A 23,659-nucleotide genomic window follows, 5' to 3' on the forward strand; every position below is an offset into this window, starting at 1 on the left:
CTAGCATACATAGACATATGGATAGAATGAAATGATCAATTGGAAGCATTAAACCACATAAATCATTGAATAAACAAGATTTATATATATAAAAGTGTCAAAACATATATTACAACACTAATCCCTCAATAATACACAAAATCAAGATGTAGAAAGCATGCTTGGGGCTAACTCTAGCCTCAAGAAGATGTCTAGCCACTCATGGTAGTGCTACTCCAACCCTCAAGGGCTAACTCCATGGTAGAGATTTGCTTCTTAATTAATGAAGAGTCTCCAATGGTGTCTCTAGCCTCCTCCTCCTCTAAGCTTGCTCTCCAAAAGTTCTTCCATGGTATGAGATGATATGATATGATATGAGGTTGTATGAGGTAATATGATGTAAAAATTAATCTTTATCCTTATATAAGTAGGTCAAATGACACCCAAAATGAGCTGGGGTCGTGCACAAAATATTCCCCAATGATTGGATAAAGGACAACTTTTTGTGAGCTGGAGATTTAACTTTTTTGCACTGGAGGAAGTTCGATCGATCGAACCTTGGACTTAGATCAATCAAACATGGCTGAGATCTATCGAACTTAGGCTGGATCGATCCTCAATGGTGACGCTTTTTGGGTAAAGACAAATCTGAGATATTTTGAAGATATTTTTGGGAAAAGGACAAAAGTGGTTGGTACAACTAGATAAGATCAATCATTTGGATAAGGACAAGGCAGTTCGATCGATCGAAGAATGATGTTGGATCGATCGAACTTTTGAGATCTCTGAAAATGTCATTATGGCTCTGATCCATCTTGAAGTGTTGAGATCGATCATGTTGGATTGATTGAACTTTGATCTGAGATCGATCGAAGATGTTGATTTCCACCTTTTTCTTCCTTTTGCTTCCACTTGGCTCCTTTCTTTGATTCATCCCAGAATTGATTCATTTCTACTCTTATTTGGCTGAGTTAGCTTATTTTCGGGATAAGTGCCTGAAAATGGAAATAATACGAAATCAATCTAAAACAGTAAAGTAAGATAGATAAATGTACTAGAATGCCTAAGCTTAAGGGGTTTTTTTAACGCACTTTTCAGCACTCATCACAAATAAAAATATATAATTAATAATTCATAAAATATTTATATAATTTATTCTTATAGGATTTATAACATAAAATAACTATAAAAAAAATTATAAAAATAGTAGAACAATAAACATTACACAATCGTTTCTTTGTTTTAATACTTTAAAGATCTCATCCCCCGTCACGTGCAATGCTCTGATATTGCATCTCCTACTGTAATGTGATCACTTTAAAATTTTAAAAAGAAATAAAAAAACTACCATATGAATTTCAGATATACATTTATGCGCAATAAAAGTACGAAATAATAAAAAAATTAAAGATCTCATGTCATGAGAAACTCATCTTCATCTGTGACTCAATAGTGTTATCTATTTTCTTAAGATAGATAATGTTAATATATATTGTGTATTATCAAAAATCATCTGAAACTCAGAACGTAAAATTCTAGTAACACATGAGAAACATATTTCTTTATTAAAAAGATTAGAAGAGAAATAAAATAATGAATATAAATAAATATTCTACATATATATTAATAAGAAACATACCTTCCAAAAAATAAGGTTGTGAGTTGCAATTTGCAATTGATGCATATGAACCAAATTATCACTCTCGTTTTTCAAAGTTATAGTTTGAACATTAGAAAAAAACATCTGACAAGAACTTTTGACATAGACAATTAGAAAGGAAGATATAGTTTGCAACATGAGTTCAACTTAGACATCATTTATATAAGATACATATAAAGAGATATAAGTTGTAACTAGCAAAGTTTTACAGTCGTGAAGTTTCAAACAACAACTTAAAACTAAAATGACACTTATTAAATATTGAAATTGAGTATATATTATTATTATTATAAAAAATTGTATATAAAAAATACAAATAGAATTAACAGTCGTAAAGTTTCAAACAACAACTTAAAACACCACTCTTCAATATTAAGATATTTGAAAACACATAACTCTCGATATTTAAAAACACCGCAGTTAATACCCAATGGGAAGTTACGACTACGTGGATTTTGGGAAGTTACGGTGGTTTAATAATAATTGCCATTTTGAGTCAAAATAAAAAGGAAGGCTTATATGATGGATTACTTTGTCTTCTCGATTTATTTTATACAATATCCTACAGAAGTCCCATGTCTAACAATTGCAGTCTGTGTTGTCTCCATCAAGTACACGCATCAAGACTTGTATAGGCGTGAACATTATTAGGATTTCTCACTTTGTTTTGCAGGCATTAACCAATCTAATTTCATGGCTGGAGGTAATGCGATCTCTTTGGGCTTGATAATGTATTTCATTTGGTATCAGAGCGATACCTTTTGGCTACGTTATCCTTCTGTTTATGTGTCTGTAATATTTGTTTAGCGGCTGTGTTGTCGTTCTTTTTCTGGCCTATAATAGTTGTTTAGCGGCTATGTCGCCATTATCTTTTTGGTTGTAATATTTGTTTGGTGGTTTTGTTTGTTCTGTATTATTTTTGGTGGGTTTCAAGAAGTTCCTACCCACGAGAATCTTGTTGTCAATGAACCTGTTCTAAATGAACAGATAAAGTTAAGAAGGTCCTCAAGAGTAAAAAAACCTGCAATCCCCTCTAATTATGTTATATATCTACAATAAATTGACCATGATATTGGAATTGATAAAGATCCAATTACATTTTCACAAGCCATGAGTGGAGAAAATTTAAGGTTATGGTATGATGCCATGTTAGAGGAACTAGACTCTATGGCTAAAAATCAAGTCTGGGATTTGGTTTAATTGCCAGAAGGGGCTAATGCAGTTGGTTGTAAATGGGTTTATAAGACTAAAAGAGACCCAAAAGGCAAGATTGAACGATATAAGGCCAGACTTGTAGCCAAAGGGTATACCCAAAGGGAAGACATTGATTACCATGATATATTTTATCCCGTTTCTACAAAGGATTCCCTTCGTATTATCATGGCATTGGTAGCTCATTTTGATTTAGAGTTATATCAAATGGATATGAAAATGGCATTTCTTAATGGGGACTTGAATGAGGAGGTATACATGAAATAACCTGAAGGTTTTCATTCAGATAAAGAAAACAATATGGTTTGCAAACTCAAGAAATCCATATATGGGTTGAAACAAGCTTCACGTCAATGGTATTACAAATTTCATGATGTTATCTCTTCTTTTGGGTTTAAAGAGACCATTGTTGATCAATGTATATACCTTAAGGTTAGTGGGAGTAAGTTCATTATTTTGATCTTATATGTCGATGATATTTTGCTTGCTAGGAGCGACTTAGGGTTGCTACATGAAGTTAAAGAATTTCTCTCTAGAAATTTTGATATGAAAGATATGGGTGAAACATCCTATGTCATTGGCATAGAAATTTATAGGGATAGATCCCAAGGATTGATTGGATTATCCCAAAAGTCCTATATCAATAAAGTTTTAAAGAGATTTTGAAATTTGGGTTATGCTTCAAGTGTTGCTCCTATTGTCAAGGGTGACAAATTCAGTCTAAATCAGTGCCCAAGAAATGATTTGGAAAGGGAAGAGATAGAAGTCATTCCTTATGCATCTGCAGTAGGATGTTTAATGTATGTGCAAGTATGCACTAGACCAGACATTGCATTTGCAGTAGGAATGTTAGGCAGATACCAAAGTAATCCAGGAATGGATCATTGACGAGCTGCAAAGAAAGTGATGCAATATCTACAAGGGACAAAGGATTACATGCTAACATACAAAAAATCAGATCTTTTGGAAGTGGTTGGATATTCTGATTCTGATTTTGGAAGATGTATTGACTCTAGAAAGTCAACATCAAGATATGTATTCCTCTTTGCAGGAAGAGCTATCTAATGGAAAAGCTTAAAATAGAAATCAATCACTCCTCTACTATGGAGGCGGAGTACGTAACATGTCATGAGGCTACAGGACATGCCTTATGGTTACGGAATTTTATCACAAGTCTTAAAATTGTGGATTCCATCTCTAAGCCATTGAGAATCTATTGTGATAATTCTGCTGCGATTTGTTTCTTTAACAACAATGCAAGTGGGAGTTCAAATAGGTGGATTGACATAAAGTTCCTTGTTGTTAAAGAAAAAGTTTAGAATCATCAAGTGTTAGTAGATTATATAGGAACAAGGTCAATGGTCACAGATCCTATGACAAAGGGTTTGCCACCCAAATTATATACGGAACATGTAGGACATATGGGACTTATTGATATGTTTTGTGTTTGATTTACTGAGACGCTTTAAATTTTGCAATTGCATTTATATTCTGATGATTCTTAGTTTTTATTTGTCATTTTTAAGGAAGTATACCTATGTTTATAAATGACAAATTATCTTTTTGGATAATAAAGTAGGACCTTAGAATGGGCTTATGGGAGCTTATTCATACAGATAGTCTATTGGGACAATAAAGTTGACTTCCTTGAATAGTTTTTGAAATAACTATTTATAAAGTACTCCCATATAAAGATGTTTATCTAAAGAAAGACAGTGATATAATGATACATGGAAGGTAGTACTCATTTGTATAGTGTAATTTCCGCCATAATTTTATACACTGAAATTCTATAGATAAAATTTTTAGTTCTTAAACCTATAAGGGTAATGAATGTGTTAATATTGGCCAAGTGGGAGAATGTTGGACACATTTATTCATTAAACGTGGTGTGGCCTATATTCTCACATTATTCTAATCACTTACACTGACACAACGTCGTTGGGAAGTTACGACTACGTGGGTTTTGGGAAGTTACGATGGTTTAATAATAACTGCCATTTTGAATCATAATAAAAAGGAAGGCTTGTATGATGGATTACTTTATCTTATAGATTTATTTTATATAGTATCTTATAGAGGTCCCATGTCTAACAAGTGCAGTCTGTATTGTCTCCATCAAGTACACGCATCAATACTTGTATAAGCATGGACATTATTAGGATTTCTCATATTGTTTTGCAGGCATTAACCAATCTGATTTCATGGCTAGAGGTAATGCGATCTCTTTGGGCTTGATAATTTCTTTCAAAGACATGAAGTCCTGAAAATAATTATTTATTAAAATAACTACTTTAAATTGTAAATAATCATATTAATTCAAAAAGATGGATTGATTTGATAACCATTAGAAAGAAATCTAAAATGACACAACTCTTAAATAGTAGTTAGTTAGCAATTGTAATTGACAACTAATAACCTAATTTTAAAAAGGTAAATCTTAAAACATAAAAATTCAAATAAATAATTTTAAAATTAAAAGATCTACATTAAAATGTGTAAAATTTTTATAAATCCAATAAAGCTATAGATTTTTTTTTTTAAAAAAATATAGTTTAAATGTGTATAAATATTAAAAATTTATGCAACATTGGTACTAATCATTAAGATTGTCAAAGAGAGGGAAATGATTCACCATTCACTTTAGAACCAGAAAAGAACGAATTTTAAAATGCAAATAAAAATAAATAAGTAATAATTCATAAAATATTTATATAATATACTCTCAGAGGATTTACAACATAAAATAACTAAAAGAATTATAAAAATAATAGAACAATAAATATTACACAATCGTTTATTTGTTTTAATACTTTAAAGATCTCATCCCCCATCACGTGCTGTGCTCTGATAATGCATCTCTTTCTGTAATGTGAGCACTTTAAAATTTTAAAAAATAATAAAAAATTAAAGATATCATGTCATGAGAAACTCATCTTCATATGTGACTCAATAGTGTTATCTATTTTGTTAAGATGGATAATATTAATATATATTGTGTATTATCAAAAGTCATATGAAACTCACAACGTAAAATTCTAGTAACACATGAAAAACACATTTTTTTATTAAAAAAATTGGAAGAGAAATAAAATAATGAATATAAATAAATATTCTACATATATATTAACAAGAAACATACCTTCCAAAAAATAAGGCTGTGAGTTGCAACTTGCAGTTGATGCATATAAACCAAATTATCACTCTCGTGTTTCAAAGTTGTAGTTTGAACATTAGAACTTTTTACACAAACAATTAGAAAGGGAGATATAGTTTGCAACATGAGTTCAACTTAGACATCATTTATATAAGATATATACAACGAGAGATATACGGATATATGAAAAATCTGAATATAAAACTAACATTATATAAGTTGTAACCAGTAAAGTTCTATACATGCTTATAAAATATTGAAATTGAGTATATACTATTATTATTATTACCAAAAATTGTATATAAAAAATACAAATAGAATTAACAGTGGTAAAGTTTCAAACAACAACTTAAAACTGAAACGACGCTTATAAAATATCCAAATCGAGTATATATTATTATTACAAAAAAATGTATATAAAAAATATAAAAAGAATACACTTTTATAAGGTAAATAGATCCCCATCCAACAAATGGTTCTTTAAAGAACTTATCGGATTTAGATCAAAACTAATTGACGGTCCTTGGTCAAAACAACTCTTGGGCTTCCATTCTGTGACACCCCTCAGATCCGAGATGCGGGTTAATCAGGCCCAAGCCCAAACCCGAGGGAATATCAAACAATTAATATTTTAACGAACACGGAATACAAATTGAATTAAAGAAATAAAAATAATAAGCTGAAAGAAACTAGAATAAAAATCCTCAAAACATAATTATTTAAATCCGTTAATTCAAAACTCCATAAGTTTACAACTCGGGAATCCATCCAGTGGACCCCTTATTAAAACCCAATAGAAACTAAAATATCTGAAGTAGAATCTAAAGCTAAACATAGTAAAAATTCCTACGTAGTCGGAGGAATGAATATCTGTATCTGCTCTGCACGTCCAAGCTCTAACCGTAGAACTGACGAACACTTGAAAAATAAAGAGTGGGTCAGGCCCACATATAAGTCCTATTCTACTACGATCCAAGCAATAATCCGATACGCAGATACATCCTAGATAGCTCAACAATATCTATCTAGTCCATACATATATATATCCACACTAAGGGACATTCACTGGACTACAGTAGGGGTCTCAACCTGAATAGAAGGCAACATATGAAAACGCACCCAAAGGTGAGCATGAGTACTTAGACCTAACAGGGTACACCTCAACCTACTTTAACCAGCTATGCATCCACTGCATTTACGCACCCTAACCAACGAGTCTGAGATTCAAGCTCATCTCGTGGTACCATAAACATATATATAAAGTCCGTCCAAAACCAGGGTATGTCATTCAAATACTTATTGAGATGACATATAATATACAACTAGTTAGTCACTCAACTTATTCAATTGATACGACTTCACTACCATCCATTAATCCAGGAATCCATTTAACATAGTTGCAGCTGATCTGACTCAATCACAATTTGGATTCAATATTTTTCAATCCATCCTTTAATCCATTAGGGTAGGTTTAAGCGTATTGAGCTAAACCGTCCCTAGTATGTCACCGTCCCATACCGGTGCATACAATCCTCCATATCCATGTAAATTACAAAACATAATAATAAGCTAGTAATTTACAATCCAAACCATTATCCATATCATTGCAGAAAGGTATTTAAAATTTCAGCAATATAAATCCCAGCATTAATTCATGTAATTGCACTAAAGAATTTGATATTCCAACAATTAACATCCAGAGCATGTATAGTTCAAACCTTAAACATAAAATGATCTATCATGCATCTAATATAAGATTTATAATCTTATTACAATCCATTATGTTGCCCAAAACTAAGCTAAGCAATTTGGTTCTTTCCATCCATTATCAGTATGCTAAGTTGTATACTTTTATACTGATTCATCCTTTAAATAATTTATAAAAATTTATTTACATATCCGTATTATCAAATGTCCTAAGCATAAGAAGTATATTATGCATTTTAGAACCATCCAAAGTCTATTTAACCCATTTAGATTACTTAAAATAGGTTCTAAAACAATTCTGGGCAATTAAAACTAAGTTCCAGGTCGCGGCCCAGCTTAGTCGGCTCAATTGCCAACTGAGCAGGCTAAGTTCCTAACTTAGTCGGCTAAGTTGCTAACTTAGTCGGCTAAGTTCCCAACTCAGTCGGCTCAGTCTCCAACTGAGTCGGCTAAGTTGCCAACTCAGTCGGCTCAGTCTCCAACTGAGTCGGCTAAGTTGGTGCTGATGTCGCCGTTTAGCCTTTGTAAACCCTAAAACTCCATTGCTAAGGCCTCTAAGCTTTAACCTACGTCCCATACGTCCATACTAAATTATTCTAAGTGTTTTAACATGCAAAGATTCAATTTAAACAATAGTTCATGCATAAAGATCACAAAACTAAAGAAAACACGAACAGGTATGTATAACTCTGCAACTCTCTGTTTTATTTTGATTAAGCATGCATAATTAATTTGTTTTAGCATTAATTAAACTCCTGGAGTCTAGCTAGGCATGCACAGAACACGAATTAAAAGGAAAGAGCAAGAACAGAAACTTGCCTTCGAGACTTTGGTTTTAAATTTCCAACTGTCGTCTATAAATTTCCAACTTTGTTCCACGCCTCTATTACTCTTGGCTAACCTAGAAGCAACCCGTTCCTTCCTCCTTGAACTTCTCTGTAAGCTCTCAAGTTTTCACTATCTGTTTTCTCAAAATCTCACAACTCTCTGTATCTCTATGCTACGTGAAAAGGATTAACAAAACCCTTGGCAGACATATACTTATGTATTTATAGGTTTTATTTGAAACCCTAAATTAAATCCTAAACCAACTACAAGTCGACTCAACGTGAAACCTAAAAGACTAAACCCTAATACTAATATACATGGAAACCAAAACACGGACCACAGTTAAATTAAAAACTATATATTTAAATAGCCACATAAGCACATAATTAAACCAGTACTAACTAAACAAATGTCAGTTAAATAAAATTAAAAAAAACAAATAAATTACATAACTCCATTAAATTAACAAATAAACCATTAAACAAATATAAATGCAATTTATAAAATATCAGGACTATCCTTTTGAAATTAGGGGTATTACACATGCCCTTGGAACACTTGGTTTTAAAACAATTTTCTTTGAATTTTTTTGGTAAGCAAACCATGGAAATGTTCAATATCAAGTAGAGACTCAACTTCATCAAATTCATTAGCAATGCATTTTTCAATAACACACACTTCTTCATGCTTATCTATGGAATTCAGGGTTGGATTAAAGATGTTCAATTTCACTTTCATGTAGCCAAATGAGATTTTCATAATCCCCGTCTTACAATTTATGTTAGCATTTGCGGTTGCCAAGAAAGGACGGCCAAAGATAACAGGAATTTGGCTTTTAGGGTTCGGAACCGGTTCCGTGTCTATGACAACGAAATCAACGGGGAAAAAGAACTTATCAATCCTAAGCAAAACATCCTCTATGATACCCCAGGGCTTTTTGATGGATCGGTCGGCAAGTTGCAAAACTACCATCGTCGATTTTAAGTCTCCTAAGCCCAATTTGACATACACTGAATATGGAAGAAGGTCGACACTTGCTCCTAAGTCTAGAAAAGCCCAATTAATGACATGGTCACCGATAATGCAAGAGGTAGTAGGTAAACCGGGGTCCTTAAACTTTGGGAGAGTGTTGTGTTGCAAAATGGAGCTCACTTGCTCAGTCAAGACCACTTTCTTTGGTGCTTGGCTTTTGTTCTTCCTCTTTTAGGTGCAATGATCTTTCAAGAACTTGGCATAAGCCGGAATTTGCTTAATTGCATCCAAAAGTGGAAGATTAATCTTCATTTGCTTGAACATTTCAATGATTTCATGGGTCTTGGTCTTTTGTTTTTCAAGCGAAATTGATCATTTCAAGGCATCCGAAAATGGAGCTCTTGGCTTAAAAACCTTTTCAAAATCTTTCTTAGATCTTCAACACAAGAATTTTTAAAATCCTTTTTCAAGTCATTGTTCAATTCATCTTTCAAATCATTTTTGACGACTTTCTCAATAAAATGATCATGCGCATGCAATGAAGAAGGAATAGAATGTGAAACGGGATGAGTGTCAACTTTGGGTTGCACCAGTTCACTCTCTTCATTGGGAATACCTACTTGGTTATCAATAATTCTCCCACTTCTCAAGGTTGTCACCGCATTGACATGCTCAATTGTGTGACCTTCCGATGAGGAATGAGTCTCCGCAACACATTGTTGCTTTGGTGGGGCATTTAAAGGCATTTTCTCCTTCTCTCTAGCATTTAAAGTACTAGTTATTTGCCCGACTTGGGTTTCTAGCTTAGTAATGGATTGAGAATGAGAATGAAGTAATTGAGTTTTCTCCTCTAGAGTGCCTAGAGCGGTCAACACTTTCTCCTCAAAAGCGGGACTCCTTGAGTTTCCTTGAGAATACGATGATTGGTTAGGAAAATGAGAATTTGAAAATTGATTTCCATGTGATGATTGAAAAGAAGATCTATAACCTTGGGAACCTTGGCTTTGCATTGGAGGTGGAACATACGTGTTTTGAAAACCACCTTGGGGAGGGTTTGAGCCTTCCCTTGGCTTTTCTAAGAGAAGTTTGGATGGTTCCTCCACCCTGGATTATAGTGTGATCCATAAGGATTATTCCCTTGGTTAGCAAAGACAACATTTGTTTGTTCATGGTTCTCACTTTGCACATGCCCATGGGGACAATTGAAAGTAGAATGCAAGACACTTGAACAAGTCATAGATGATTCATTAGATGCATGATGATGAACATGATTAAGGGAGGAAGATACTCGATACGCCGAATTTTGGTTGACCAAAAATTGATCAAACCTTTGAGATAAAGATTTCATCTTGGCGGCTATGTCATTTGAATTGTCAACTTGATATAAGCCGACATTCTTCCTTCCACCTAGGTTTCTACCATTTTTAGAGGACAAAGATATATGCATTGAATTCTCACTCATGCTTTCATACAATTGCCACACATCATTTTCATGTTTGTCAAGATAAGAACCACCCATAAATGCATCACCCATACCCTTGTGATTATCCAGTAAACTTTCAAAGAAATATTGGACTAATTGCCACTTAGGTCTGTTATGATGAGGGCACTTTCTAAACAAATCATTAAATATTTTCCATGCCTCATGAAACATTTCCCCATCCCTTTGAGAAAATTCACGAATGGAAGTTCTCATAGCATTGGTCTTTGATACCAGATAATGCTTCTTCAAGAACTCTTGTTGCATTTCTGCCCAAGAAGTTATCAAAAAAGTCCTAAGATTGTTGAACCAATATTTTGCTTTGTCTAAGGGTAAAAGGAAAAAGTTTAAGTCTTAAAACCTCTTCCGGCATGTTCGTGTATTTCACGGTGGAACACACTTCAAGAAACTCATCCAAATGCTTGTAAGGTTCTTTACTTGGAAGTCCATGATAGTTTGGAAGCATTTGAATAGTTGTGGCTTAATCTCATAGTGATGTGCTCTAAATGGGGGCAATTGAATGCAAGTGGGTGCATTATATTCATTAGGCACATAATGGTCTCTTAAAGCAATGGGAGGATTCACAACCGATGATGCTACTCAAACACTGTGGTTGCCTTGGATAATGGGAGGTTGTGGAGCAAAAATTGGCCGAGGCATTCCCAATAGAACTTGGCCTTGTTGTTGTGGTGGAATGAATGGTCTTGGCATGCCTAATGGTACTTGAATATTTTCATGATGCACATTAGGGTGGAGGATGCCTTGTTGGTCTATGTGACCAAGGTCCTCCACATAATCGTCATTCAATTCCTCCATTGGTGAAATAGAGTGATGAGAACTACCTCTTCCCCTAGGATTACGAACAACTGATTCAAGATGCAAATTATGAGGGACAAGAGTATGATTCAATGACCTACGACCATGCATGCCCTAGCAAAACAAATAACAAGCAAATAACAATCACTTCGCCCCCCACAACAAATCAATCAACAAACATTCTCCACATACATTGGTCCCATACTCCCATGCTTGAATAATATGCAAAGAAAAAGTAAATTGCCTCCACGCGGGCTCACGATCTATTTAAGAATTTAAAAACTTGCCACCACGCGAGCTGACGATTTAACTAGAGATTGAGTTAGAGAGATCTCACAAAGGGTCCTTAAGCAATTTCAATATATTTTTTCAATTTTCAAGCCTTGCTATGTTTTGCAATTTTTAGATTTTAGCCCTTTTGTGCTTAGCTTAGCTCCTTGCTTTGAATTCTCCTTTGCTCAACTTCCTTACTCAATTCACTTAGCCAAATAAGAATGAACACAATAAGTAACTAAAAATAAAATAAAATAAAATAAATAAAGGCACAATAAAAAAGTACTAATTCTTAATTGTTTCCAAAATACGGCGTTGCCAACTTAATCCTCGGCAACGGCGCCAAAAACTTGGTGAAGCCGTCGCGATGCAACCAAATTTATGCAAAATAGTGTGGCCAAGTTTTAAATTTATAAATGCCATTACTACCTCTAACTAAAAATATAGCTAGGGTGAGTAGGGATCGTCCCAAGGGATTAGAGGCAATGTGATAAGGAAATAAAGTTGGATTTGTAGGTCGAGTGATCAAAAGTGGATTGTTTAATTGATTAAACTATAATGCAATTGAAATTAAAGCAAGCAAAACACAATAATGTAGAAGATAGGGAAAAAGATATAAAGGAGAGGACTTGGGGTACTAGAGCTCACCATTAAGCTTGACTTCACTAGACACTAGCAATTGTATATCTATGGGGAAATTGAGTTGTAATTTGTGTGTGTGTGTGTGCCATTAATTGAAACTAGGCATAGATGGCTAATAAGTATAGATTGTCTAGCCAATTCAAATGGAAAGCACAACCTATCAAATGAGACTAAAATCCATTCGATGAAACCACAATTTATGCACACACAACTATCTAGAAACATACACCCTTTGTATTCATAAGTATGAAATACCAAAGAATAAGAATAAATTGTCCACCTATCTATGAATCTAAAGCAACTACATTACATCTACACTAAATACATGGAAATTAAACTAAGTAAGCTAAAGGTGTGGCACAATCCATCAAGAAACAAGTGTGAACCATCAAATAAATTACAAGAGTGTTCAATTAAGCACTATGTTTTGATCATCACTAGATTAACTTCATCCATACACATAGACATGCATAAATTCCATTAAATCTAGAGAAAAGCACATGAATCATCCATTCTAGCATACATAGACATATGATAAGAAATAGATAATCAATTGACATACACATCAAGTAAAAACCACAAGATATATATATAAATCCAAGATCAAAACATTTATTACAAGTAAATCCCCAAAAATATACAAAGCACTAGGTCTAGGAAGCAAACTTAGGGGCTATTCAAGCCCTAAGTAAATGTCTAGCCACTCATTAAAGTAGTCATCCAACCCTCAAGGGCTATCTCCATGGTAGGAATGACCTCCTTTTTGATGGAAACTCTAAAAGAATGGAAGAACTCTCAAAGATGTGTAAAAGCTCTCTAGTCTCTAGCCTCCTCTCCAAGATATGTGATGTGATGATATGAATCCCCTTTATAAAAGTGGCACAAAATCCTTATATAGGGAGGCTCAAGTGTCACACCCAATGGCCTGGATTCGTGCACTAGGGTCCTTGCAATAATTGCACCATGGGCCAACTTTTAATAAGCTAGAATTGTTTTATTTTGGACTTGAGGAGGTTTAATCGATCGAACTATGTTGAGATCGATCGAACATTGGTGAAATCCATCGAATGCTACAGAAATCGATCATCCTTGGGGCGCCTTTTTGAATAAAGACAAATCTCTGATATATTTTGAGATATTTTGGGAAAGAGACAAAAGTGGTAGGTGGGGTGGTAGGTGAGGATAAGATCAAACAATTTTGATCGATCGAAGAAAAGTTGGATCGATCGAAGATGGTGAGATCTTTTGGATAAGGACAATTACTTGGATCCATCTTGATGAGGCCAGATCGATCTTGCTCTGATCGATCGAAGAAATGTTGAGATCGATCAAACTTGCTGTTTTTTCACACTTTGCTTCCACTTTGCTCTTTTCTTCCATTCAGTTTGAGATTACTTCTTTTAAGCTCTAATTTGGTTGAATTAACTTATTTTTGGGATAAGCACCTAAAAAGGGCTATAACATGAAATTAGTCTAAGGCTGAAAAATAAGATAGATAAAGGTCCTAGAATGCTCAAGCTTAAGGGGTTTAAATGCGCACTTTTCAGCGCTCATCAATTAGGTGTGACACTTGAGCTACCTATATAAGGATTTTGAGCCATTATACACTATCAGATAATCATACGCAATCTTAAAGGGAGAAAAATATACACAATCTAAAAAAAAAAGTTGGAGAAGTCTAGAGATCATAGAGATACACACCATTTGGGAGTTCTTCTACTCATCTAAAGTTTCCATCAACGAGAAAAAGATCAATCCTACCATGGACATGACCCTTGAGGGTTGGATGACTACATCAATGAGTGGCTAAACATCTTCTTGGGGCTAGAGTTAGCCCTAAGCATGCTTCCTAGACCTTGATGGTTTGTATTTTGAGAGGATTTGTGTTGTAATATTTGTCTTGACCTTTGATATATATATAAATCTTGTTTCTATCTTGATTTGTGTGGTTTAATACTTCCAATTGATCATTTCGTTATATTCATATGTCTATGTATGCTAGAATAGATGTTCATGTGTTTATCTCTAGATTTTGCTATATTGATGCATGTCTCTGTGTGTTAATATTATGAATTCAGTGATGGTCAAGGCATGGTGCTTAAATGGAATACTCTTGTAGCTTGTTTGATGGTTCATACTCATTTCTTGATGGATTGTGCCTCTTCCTTAGTTTAATTAGTTTAATTTTCATGTCCCTAGCTTAGTTGTAGTGTAGTTGCCTTACTTTCTTAGATGGAAGGACAATCCATGCTTGTTGTTTGATGTTCCATACTTATAAATGCAAGTAGTATATTTCTCTAGCTTGTTGATGTGTTTTGATGGTGAACTTAAGGGAAGGAACAATGGCTTAATTTGATATGTTGTGTTATTCATTAGTTTGTCTAGACAATGTATACTTAATTAGTTATCCATGCTTGTTGATTCAATCAATTAACACACTAGTATTGCAATATACACTCCCTCCTCATTTGTTGTACATTGAATGTCTAGGAAGGTGATGCTTAGTGGTGACCTCTAAGTCCCAAGACCTCTCTCTCTTATTTCTCTATACTTTACTTACTTTAATTATTCTACATTGCTTTCATTTAATTTAAAATTGTAGTTTAATTAACCAATCAATCCACCTTTTGATCACTCGACCTACTAATCCACATTGTTTCTAAGCATAGTACGCTTCCAATCCCTGGGGACGATCCCTACTCACCCTAACTGTATTAGTAGTTAGAGGTTGTAGTGGCATTTTACAAATTTCAACTTAGCCACTCTTTAACACATTTTAACTTGTTAGTAAGCGACCGCACCAAGTTTTGGCGCCGTTACCGGGGATTAGGCAACACCATATTTTGGAAACAATTAGGAATTAGTACTCTTTTGATCGTGTCTTTACTTTATTTTATTTTGATTACTTATTGTGTCGGTTCTTGATTGGCTAGGTGCATTGAGCCAAGAGAGTGAAGCAAAACGAAATTGAAAAGCAAAAGAAGCCAAGTGAAGCTAAGCAATAGCATAAAAAGCTCAAAAATAAAAAAATAAAAAATTGCAAAGCAAACAAGGCAAAGAAAAAAATTGAAAGATCATTTGAAGTTGTTTAAGGACCCTTTGTAAGCTTTTCTAAACTCAATCTCTAGTTAAATCGTGAGCCCGCGTGGAGGCAATTTAATTTTTCTTGCATATTGTTCAAAGAATGAGAGTATGGGATCATCGTATGTGGAGGATTGTTGATTGTTGATTTGTTGCGGAGGAGAAGTGATTGCTACTTGTTTGTTGCTTGTTTGTGTTTTGTTTGTGCATGCATGGTTGTAGATCATTAATGTGATACCCCCTAATTTCATAACACGGGTTGATCAAGTTTGCGAACAAAATCAGAGGATATCAACACAATTAAAGTATTTCAAACAAGCATAGAGTACAAAATGAAATAAAAAGAATAAATAATATGCTGATAAAAACTAATAAATAAAAATTTCCATTAATAACTTGTCAATGGTTACAACTTGGGAATCCGTAACTTAAGGACCCCTTAACCAAAATCCACTATCCATAAATCCATTAATAATTGCTGAAGTAATACTATCCTACTTTGAAATAAAATAGAGAGAATAAATAAGTCCTCCAGCTGCGGAACCTCAATCTTGAGACTTGAACTTCTAATAACCTGAAAAATAAATCGTGGGTTAAACCCTACGAGCAAGTTCACTCTACCAGACCTCTGAAAACCAATAAGTAGATCATCTCTGATCAAAACCAAACCTAATAAAGTTTTAAGTTTAATAAACAATGATACACATATGCATAAATAATTGTATACAGTATAACCTTCACATCCATTAATAGTTTCATTAATTTTCAAAACTATTAAACCATGATTAAAACATAATCATACTTAAACCAATTCAAAACTCGTTCTCTTTTAAAGAGAAACTCCTTAAACCTTAACTCCATTTTAAATAATTATTTAATCATTTAAATAATAAAATATAATTCAAAGAAAATTATATTTAATCCAAAATCCAATAATAAATTTAATTATTTAAACCATACAGCGAATACCTAGGCTTTGATAAATCATCCATGTCTCTACCAATATTATTTTATTAATATATAAAAAATAATACACTAACATGTAACTACTAGATTATTCTAATTTAAGAATATCTAATCCTAATCCAACTTATACCTACAATAACCATAAATGTAATTTAAACACCTAATACCCATAGCCATTAACTTATACTTTGGCAAATCAACCATGCCATTGTAAATATATTTCTTTATACATTGACAACTCAACCATACCTCCTTAAGTATATATATTTGTACTTTGACAATTCAACCATGCCTCTATAAGTATATTTATTTATACATTAGCAATTCAACCTTGCCTCCACAACTATATATTTTATACATTGGCAATTCAATCATGCCTCCACAAGTATATATTTTATACTTTTAAACTAGCAACTCATCCATGCTTCCTTAAGTATGTATTTTATTCATACAAATGCTTAGGCACTATATTTACACCTATGACAACTCATCCATGCCTACAACTTAACTATGTATCAACTTTAAACGTAATAGTAAGCCAATTCATACGTAAACATCTCCTGCAGATTATAAGCATCTCGCAAATTTGCTAACCAGGCTCTCCAGATATATCAAATAAGAATAATAATAATAATCATCTTAATTGATATATATATATATACATATACATATATTATATAATATATAAATATGTATAATACCATCCATAATAATCTTTGATTATTTAAATCATATATATACATAAATATCAATATATATATATATACACACACACACACACACTTCCTTCCATAACAATATATTAATTTAATTATATTTACGCAATTTAAATGCTACTAAATATTGTCAGAAATAGTTTCCCATAAATATTCCATATCAGTTTAAATAATTTTCCAACATCATTTCACTAAAATCTAAATATCTCTTAGTATGATAGGAATCTAATAATGAAATTGGTATCATTGGAAAGAGCACGAAAAATCCTTGAATTTGAGCTCAAGAATGACCCAATTTCGATTTAAGATGACTAAGTTATGACCGTTTTAATTTTATGTCACAAACAAACAAAACTAATTGGCTGAGCTCAAACGATACTGTGAGCGCGCCCACACTGGATTAGCTCACTTGAGCTCACACAAATGCACCCACACCAAATTAATCTTCTGTTGACCAAACCTAATCCATGGTCCAGATTCACATGCGCACCATACTTCAATGCACCGCGATGCACTAGATCAATCCACTTATATCAAACTTTTTCAATAGTCTAGATTAGTATTCACACCATCATTCTATGCGCCATCCCACACTGGATTACAACCCTATTGTTGCGCCAACTACAGACGTCGCCTCCAGTGTGCATATATATATATATATATATATATATATATATATATATATATATATATATTTTCAATAAATATATAAAAATAAATTCTAATAGATTACCAAAAATACCAGAAAAATTCCAGAAAATTTAAGAAAAATTCCAAAAAATTTAAAAACACTAATTAATACCTCTTGGGTCCAGATCCAGCCTATCTGTTGATGTAAATAAAATATACAACATATATATACAACAATAAAAATCTAAAATTTTAAAAATAAAATATAATAATTCATATTTTAAATATTTCATTCTAACCATCCTTTAATCAATAAATTTAACCTTAGATTTTGATACTCAAGATGAAATCCTTATGAGTTCTAAGAGGAAAGTTAGAGAGAACTCGCCTGAAGGTTTCGAAACGAAACCGACGCTTTAAGCCTTGATTTCCTCTTCCAAATCCGACGTCCTCTTTTTCAGATCCGGCCTCCTCCTTGTTAGCCTTCTCTTCTTCTCTTTCTACCTCTCTTATTTTCCAATGTCTAAAACTTTTAACCCTAAAGCCCTATGTGTATATTTATACACCCATTAAAATCCAAATCCTATTCCAAGTAGGACTATTCAATAAAAGGAACTAATAATCATTAACTAATATATATCTAGACACACATATTATATATAATATATATATATATGCATATTACCTTTCATAATTAATTATTATTTAATTAAATCATATATACCTATATATATCCATAAATATATATCTATATATATATTCTTTCATAACACTTATTAATTAATTATATTTATATATAATTAAATATATATTTATAATTATATAAAAATGATTATTTAAATAATCACAAAACCATAGGCTTTATTAATTAACCTAATAAAGCTTCATTCAAGCCCAAGACCATATCATTTGGTCCAACTTTCCTTAAGCCCACTCCAATTAATTTAAATAAATAAAATAATTAAATAAACGCTTAAATTAAAACTAATTACATGAAACAAATAAACAAAACAAGCAATTACAATCAAGTCACACCATACCAATAAAATCAACACATCAATAATGTTGGCCTAAGGATTTAATCTAAAGGTCAATCTTATATTTTGATGATTACAAACCATTAATGATGTTTATGTACTAATATTTTCCTTGAGTGCTATATAGTTGATCAATTAATTCAATCCTCAATAATGAGCCAGAAGCATTCCAAGTACTCAAGCAATGGATTCAAGGAAGCATTGAAGTTGCAAGAATTCAAAGATTATTCAAGTACTCCATCAAAGGCTAACCGATCATGGTCAAAGATTGAAGAAAAGGGTAGATTAGATGGTGAGAGTTTAAGATTTAATGTCAAAGTTAATTTGAATATATTTGAAGCTCAAAATTCAATCCATGCATTGCATTCCCATTTTATTTCTCAAAGAAAATAAAATCAGCTCATGATCACATTCACAGGACTTAAAGAATTTCATATTAAGTATCATAATGTGAGATGGAGAAGGCTCCATAAAATAAAGAGAAGGCACTTTTCTCTTATTCAGTGAGCTCTGAGAAGGTTCTTTTCTTTAACTCTAGTAAGTCTTTGAGAAGTATTTAAGAAAAAGAGAGGGCTCAATCAAAAGAAAGAGAGGGCTCTTTTTGTTTCAAAGAAAGCTACGAAAATGGATCTTCAAAATAAAGAGCAGGCTCACGTTTTTATTGAGCAGGCTCTTTCGAAGGAAAATGAACAAAGAGCAGGCTCTTTGGTTTTCAAGAGACGGCTCTCTTTAGGGTTTTGAACTGTAACGTAAACATTTTTATTAAATGTTCTTAACAACCTCTAACAGCTATATTGAACTCTGTTGATTCTATAAATACTAAGGTTGGTCTTCAAACTGAAAAATACTTTTACAGAGAACATTCTATCATTCCTTGAAAAGCATTAAAGAAATATTCACGTATATTCATCTTTTCTATAGTTGTGAGCTAAACTCTATAATCTATTTTTGAGAGATTCTTGTACACTTGTTTCTTCAAATTTCAAAGCTATTGTAAAGGGTTGGTGTAACCCAAAAGAAAGCCTAGGAGAAGGGTGTTCTCCTAGCAAAGAAGAGAAGCAAGATTTTGTTTCAAAAGTGAAGGTTTGCTCTCCACCATTAAGGAGAAGCTCTAATGAATTTGGGAAGTCTCAAGGGGGATCTTGAGCCGAGGAGTAGGAGTTTCCGAACCTCGCTAAATCACCGAGTCATTGTTTACAATCTCTTATCTCTATCTCTCTTATTTTTGTGCTTTATTTTGCTTGAATATTTTAATAAACTGATATTTAACAGTTTGGTAGAAATACAATTTTTAAATTGAAAAATTGATCCTTGACTCTATTCACTCCCCCTCTAGAGTCAATTAGTGACTAACAATTGGTATCAGAGCCTAATCTCTAGAAAAAGACTAATCATCTTAGAGAACGATCATGGCCAATACAAATTTCCATCAAGAAGGTCAATCTAACAATAGACCCCCTTGGTTTGATGGAAGTGACTACAACTATTGGAAAATCAAAATGAGAGCATTCTTAAGAGACATAGATGTAGATGTTTGGAAAGCCATAGAAAAAGGAGACCATGTTCTAACCAAGATAGTAGAAGGTGAAAATGTTCGAACACCCGATATTGAATGGACCCTCAATGACCGTAGGCTTGTACAATGTAATGTCAAGGCTATCACTAATCTCTATTGTGCTTTAAGCAAAGACGAATTCAATAGAATTTTGAATTGCGAAACGACCAAAGAAATTTGGGATAAACTTGAAGTCACCTATATAGGCACTAGTCATGTTAAAGAATCCAAAATGAATATGCTTGTCCATAAATATGAACTTTTTACCATGAATAACAAAGAAACTATTAGTGAAATGTACTCTCGTTTTACTAACATTGTTAATCCCTTGAAAGCTCTTAGAAGAAAATATACATCATCCGACAATGTAAGAAAAATCCTTAGATCTTTGCCAAAGAATTGGGAAGCTAAGAAGACCGCCATCCAAGAAGCCAAAGATCTTAACACACTTTCCATTGACAAACTCATTGGTTCATTAATGGCTTACGAGCTAGAAATAAATGATAAAGATGAAGAAACTCAAAAGAAGGATATAGCTCTACAAGCTACTACCAAAGAAGTTACAATTGATAAAGTTCCTCATGATGAAGAAGAAGAAGAAGTTACTCTCATTACCAAAACCATAAGAAGAATTCTTCAAATGAAGAAGTTCCAAAAGAGCAACCACTTCAAAAGAAATGGGTCGTCTAGTGAGCAAGGAAAAAGAGAAACACCTACTTGCTTCCATTGTGGAAAACCGGGACACTTCAAGTCCGATTGCTATGCCTACAAAAATGAAAAGGAAAGGAAAAAGAAAGGTAAAGCCATGCAAGCTACATGGGAGGATGATGATTCAAATGGATCCGAAAGTGACGATGAACTCAATGAATTGGTTAATCTTTGTCTCATGGCCGATGAAGATGAGGTAAATTCTAATCATAACTCATTTGATTTGGAAACTACTTATGATGAATTGGTTGATGCACACAACTATTTGCTAGATGCTTTTAGAGAATTGCATGATGAATTAGGCAAAATGGTTCAAAAATGTGCTACTCTCAAAAGGGAAAAGAATATCATCTCTCAAAACCTTGAAAAATCTCGACTTGAAAATGAAGCTTTGAAAAAGGAAAAAGAATTAGCTAAAGAAACAGTTTCAATTGATTTAAATTCTGAAAATAAATCATTGAAAGTTATAATTGAAGATCAAATTCAGACTTTAGCTAAATTCACAAAAGGTAGAGAGAATTTGGGTCTCATACTTGGAAAGCAAAGAAATGCTTATGCCAAGGATGGACTTGGATTTGATCCTCACAACAAAGATTCTTGTTTATTGAAAAAGAGAATACCTTTGAACAATTACTTTGTTAAAAATTCCTCTTTTAGTCCAATATGTAACTATTGTAAAAAAACAGGACATAAGATCAATCATTGTCCTATTAGGCCATGTAGGACAAAAGAAGTTTGGGTTATTAAAGGGACTTATACACCTCTTCCTAACTCTCATGGACCCAAGAGAATGTGGGTACCAAAAGAAGATTATTCAAATTCCTTTTGTAGGTTTGCTTGAAGTCTCCATGTTCATCCAAGGACAAATGGTTCCTTGATAGCGGATGCTCAAGGCATATGACAGGAGATCAATCAAAATTTCGCTCCATCAAACCTCATAAAGGAGGAAGCGTCACATTCGGCGACAACTCAAAAGGCAAGGTCATTGGCATTGGAACTATTGGTATCTCCTCCTCCTTATCTATTGATGATGTGTTACTTGTTAAAGGCTTAAAACATAATCTGTTTAGTATTAGCCAATTATGTGATAAAGGATATGATGTTTTGTTTAAATTGGACAAGTGCATTGTCAAAAAGGATAATGTAGAAGTTTTCCATGCTCTAAGAAATGGTAATGTATATACTTTGCTTTTATGTGAATTACATGATCAAGATGTCAAATGTCTTGTATCCTCAAATGAAAATAGTTGGTTGTGGCATAGAAGGTTGGGTCATGCTAGTATGGATTTGATTTCAAAACTATCTAAGAATGAATTGGTCAAAGGCCTCCCAAAGACTAATTTTTCTAAAGATAAAACATGTAGCGCAGGCCAAATAGGCAAGCAAATCAAGTCATCATTTAAAAGGAAAAAGGATATAACGACTTCAAGACCACTTGAATTAATTCACATGGACTTATTCGGTCTGGAGAGAATTGCTAGTCTTGGTGGAAAACTCTATGCATTTGTCATTGTGGATGACTTCTCTAGATTCACTTGGGTATTTTTCCTTACACACAAGAATGAGGTTCATACAATCTTTACTAAATTTTGTAAGAGAGTTGAAAATGAAAAAGAATGTAAAATTAAGTCCATTAGAAGTGATAGAGGTAGAGAGTTCGACAACCAAGATGTGGAAAGATTTTGTGATGACAATGGATACAATCATAATCTTTCGGCTCCTAGGATTCCTCAACAAAATGGAGTTGTTGAAAGAAAAAATAGGTCTCTCCAAGAAATGGCTAAGACTATGTTAAATGAACATAATTCTCCTAGATCTCTATGGGCCGAAGCCGTTAGTACCTCATGCTATGTCATAAATAGAGTCATTATTAGAAAACTCCTTAATAAGACTCCTTATGATCTTTGGAACAAAAGAAAGCCAAACATTGGATACTTTAAAGTCTTTGGGTGTAAATGCTTCGTGTTAAATGACAAAGATAATCTAGGAAAATTTGAACCTAAATCGGATGAAGGTATTTTTCTAGGATATTCTTCTCGTAGCAAAGCATTTAGAGTGTTTAACAAAAGATCACGAGTGGTTGTGGAATCAATACATGTTGTATTTGATGAATCACCATTACCCCCTCTTAGATGTTCATTAGATGATAATGAAGATGTGATTGAGATTGAAAAGAATATTGAAAATCTTGATTTAAATGGCCCTTCTCTTGAAGATAGCTCCAAAGATGTTCCAAAAGA

General features: G+C 33.1%; 1 non-coding gene across 1 annotated transcript; it reads left to right on the top strand.

Moving 5' to 3' along the window:
• The first annotated feature begins 11,107 nt into the window (after positions 1 to 11,107).
• On the top strand, positions 11,108 to 11,213 carry LOC132298057 (small nucleolar RNA R71). The gene has a single exon (XR_009479505.1). It is a non-coding gene; the product is annotated as a small nucleolar RNA R71 (small nucleolar RNA).
• The last annotated feature ends 12,446 nt before the right edge of the window (positions 11,214 to 23,659 follow it).

This window comes from Cornus florida, unplaced genomic scaffold (assembly GCF_030987335.1).
Source record: "Cornus florida cultivar Cherokee Brave unplaced genomic scaffold, ASM3098733v1 CherokeeBrave_3.0.0_Hap2_Chr02, whole genome shotgun sequence".
In the NCBI taxonomy this organism is placed as follows: Eukaryota; Viridiplantae; Streptophyta; class Magnoliopsida; order Cornales; family Cornaceae; genus Cornus; species Cornus florida.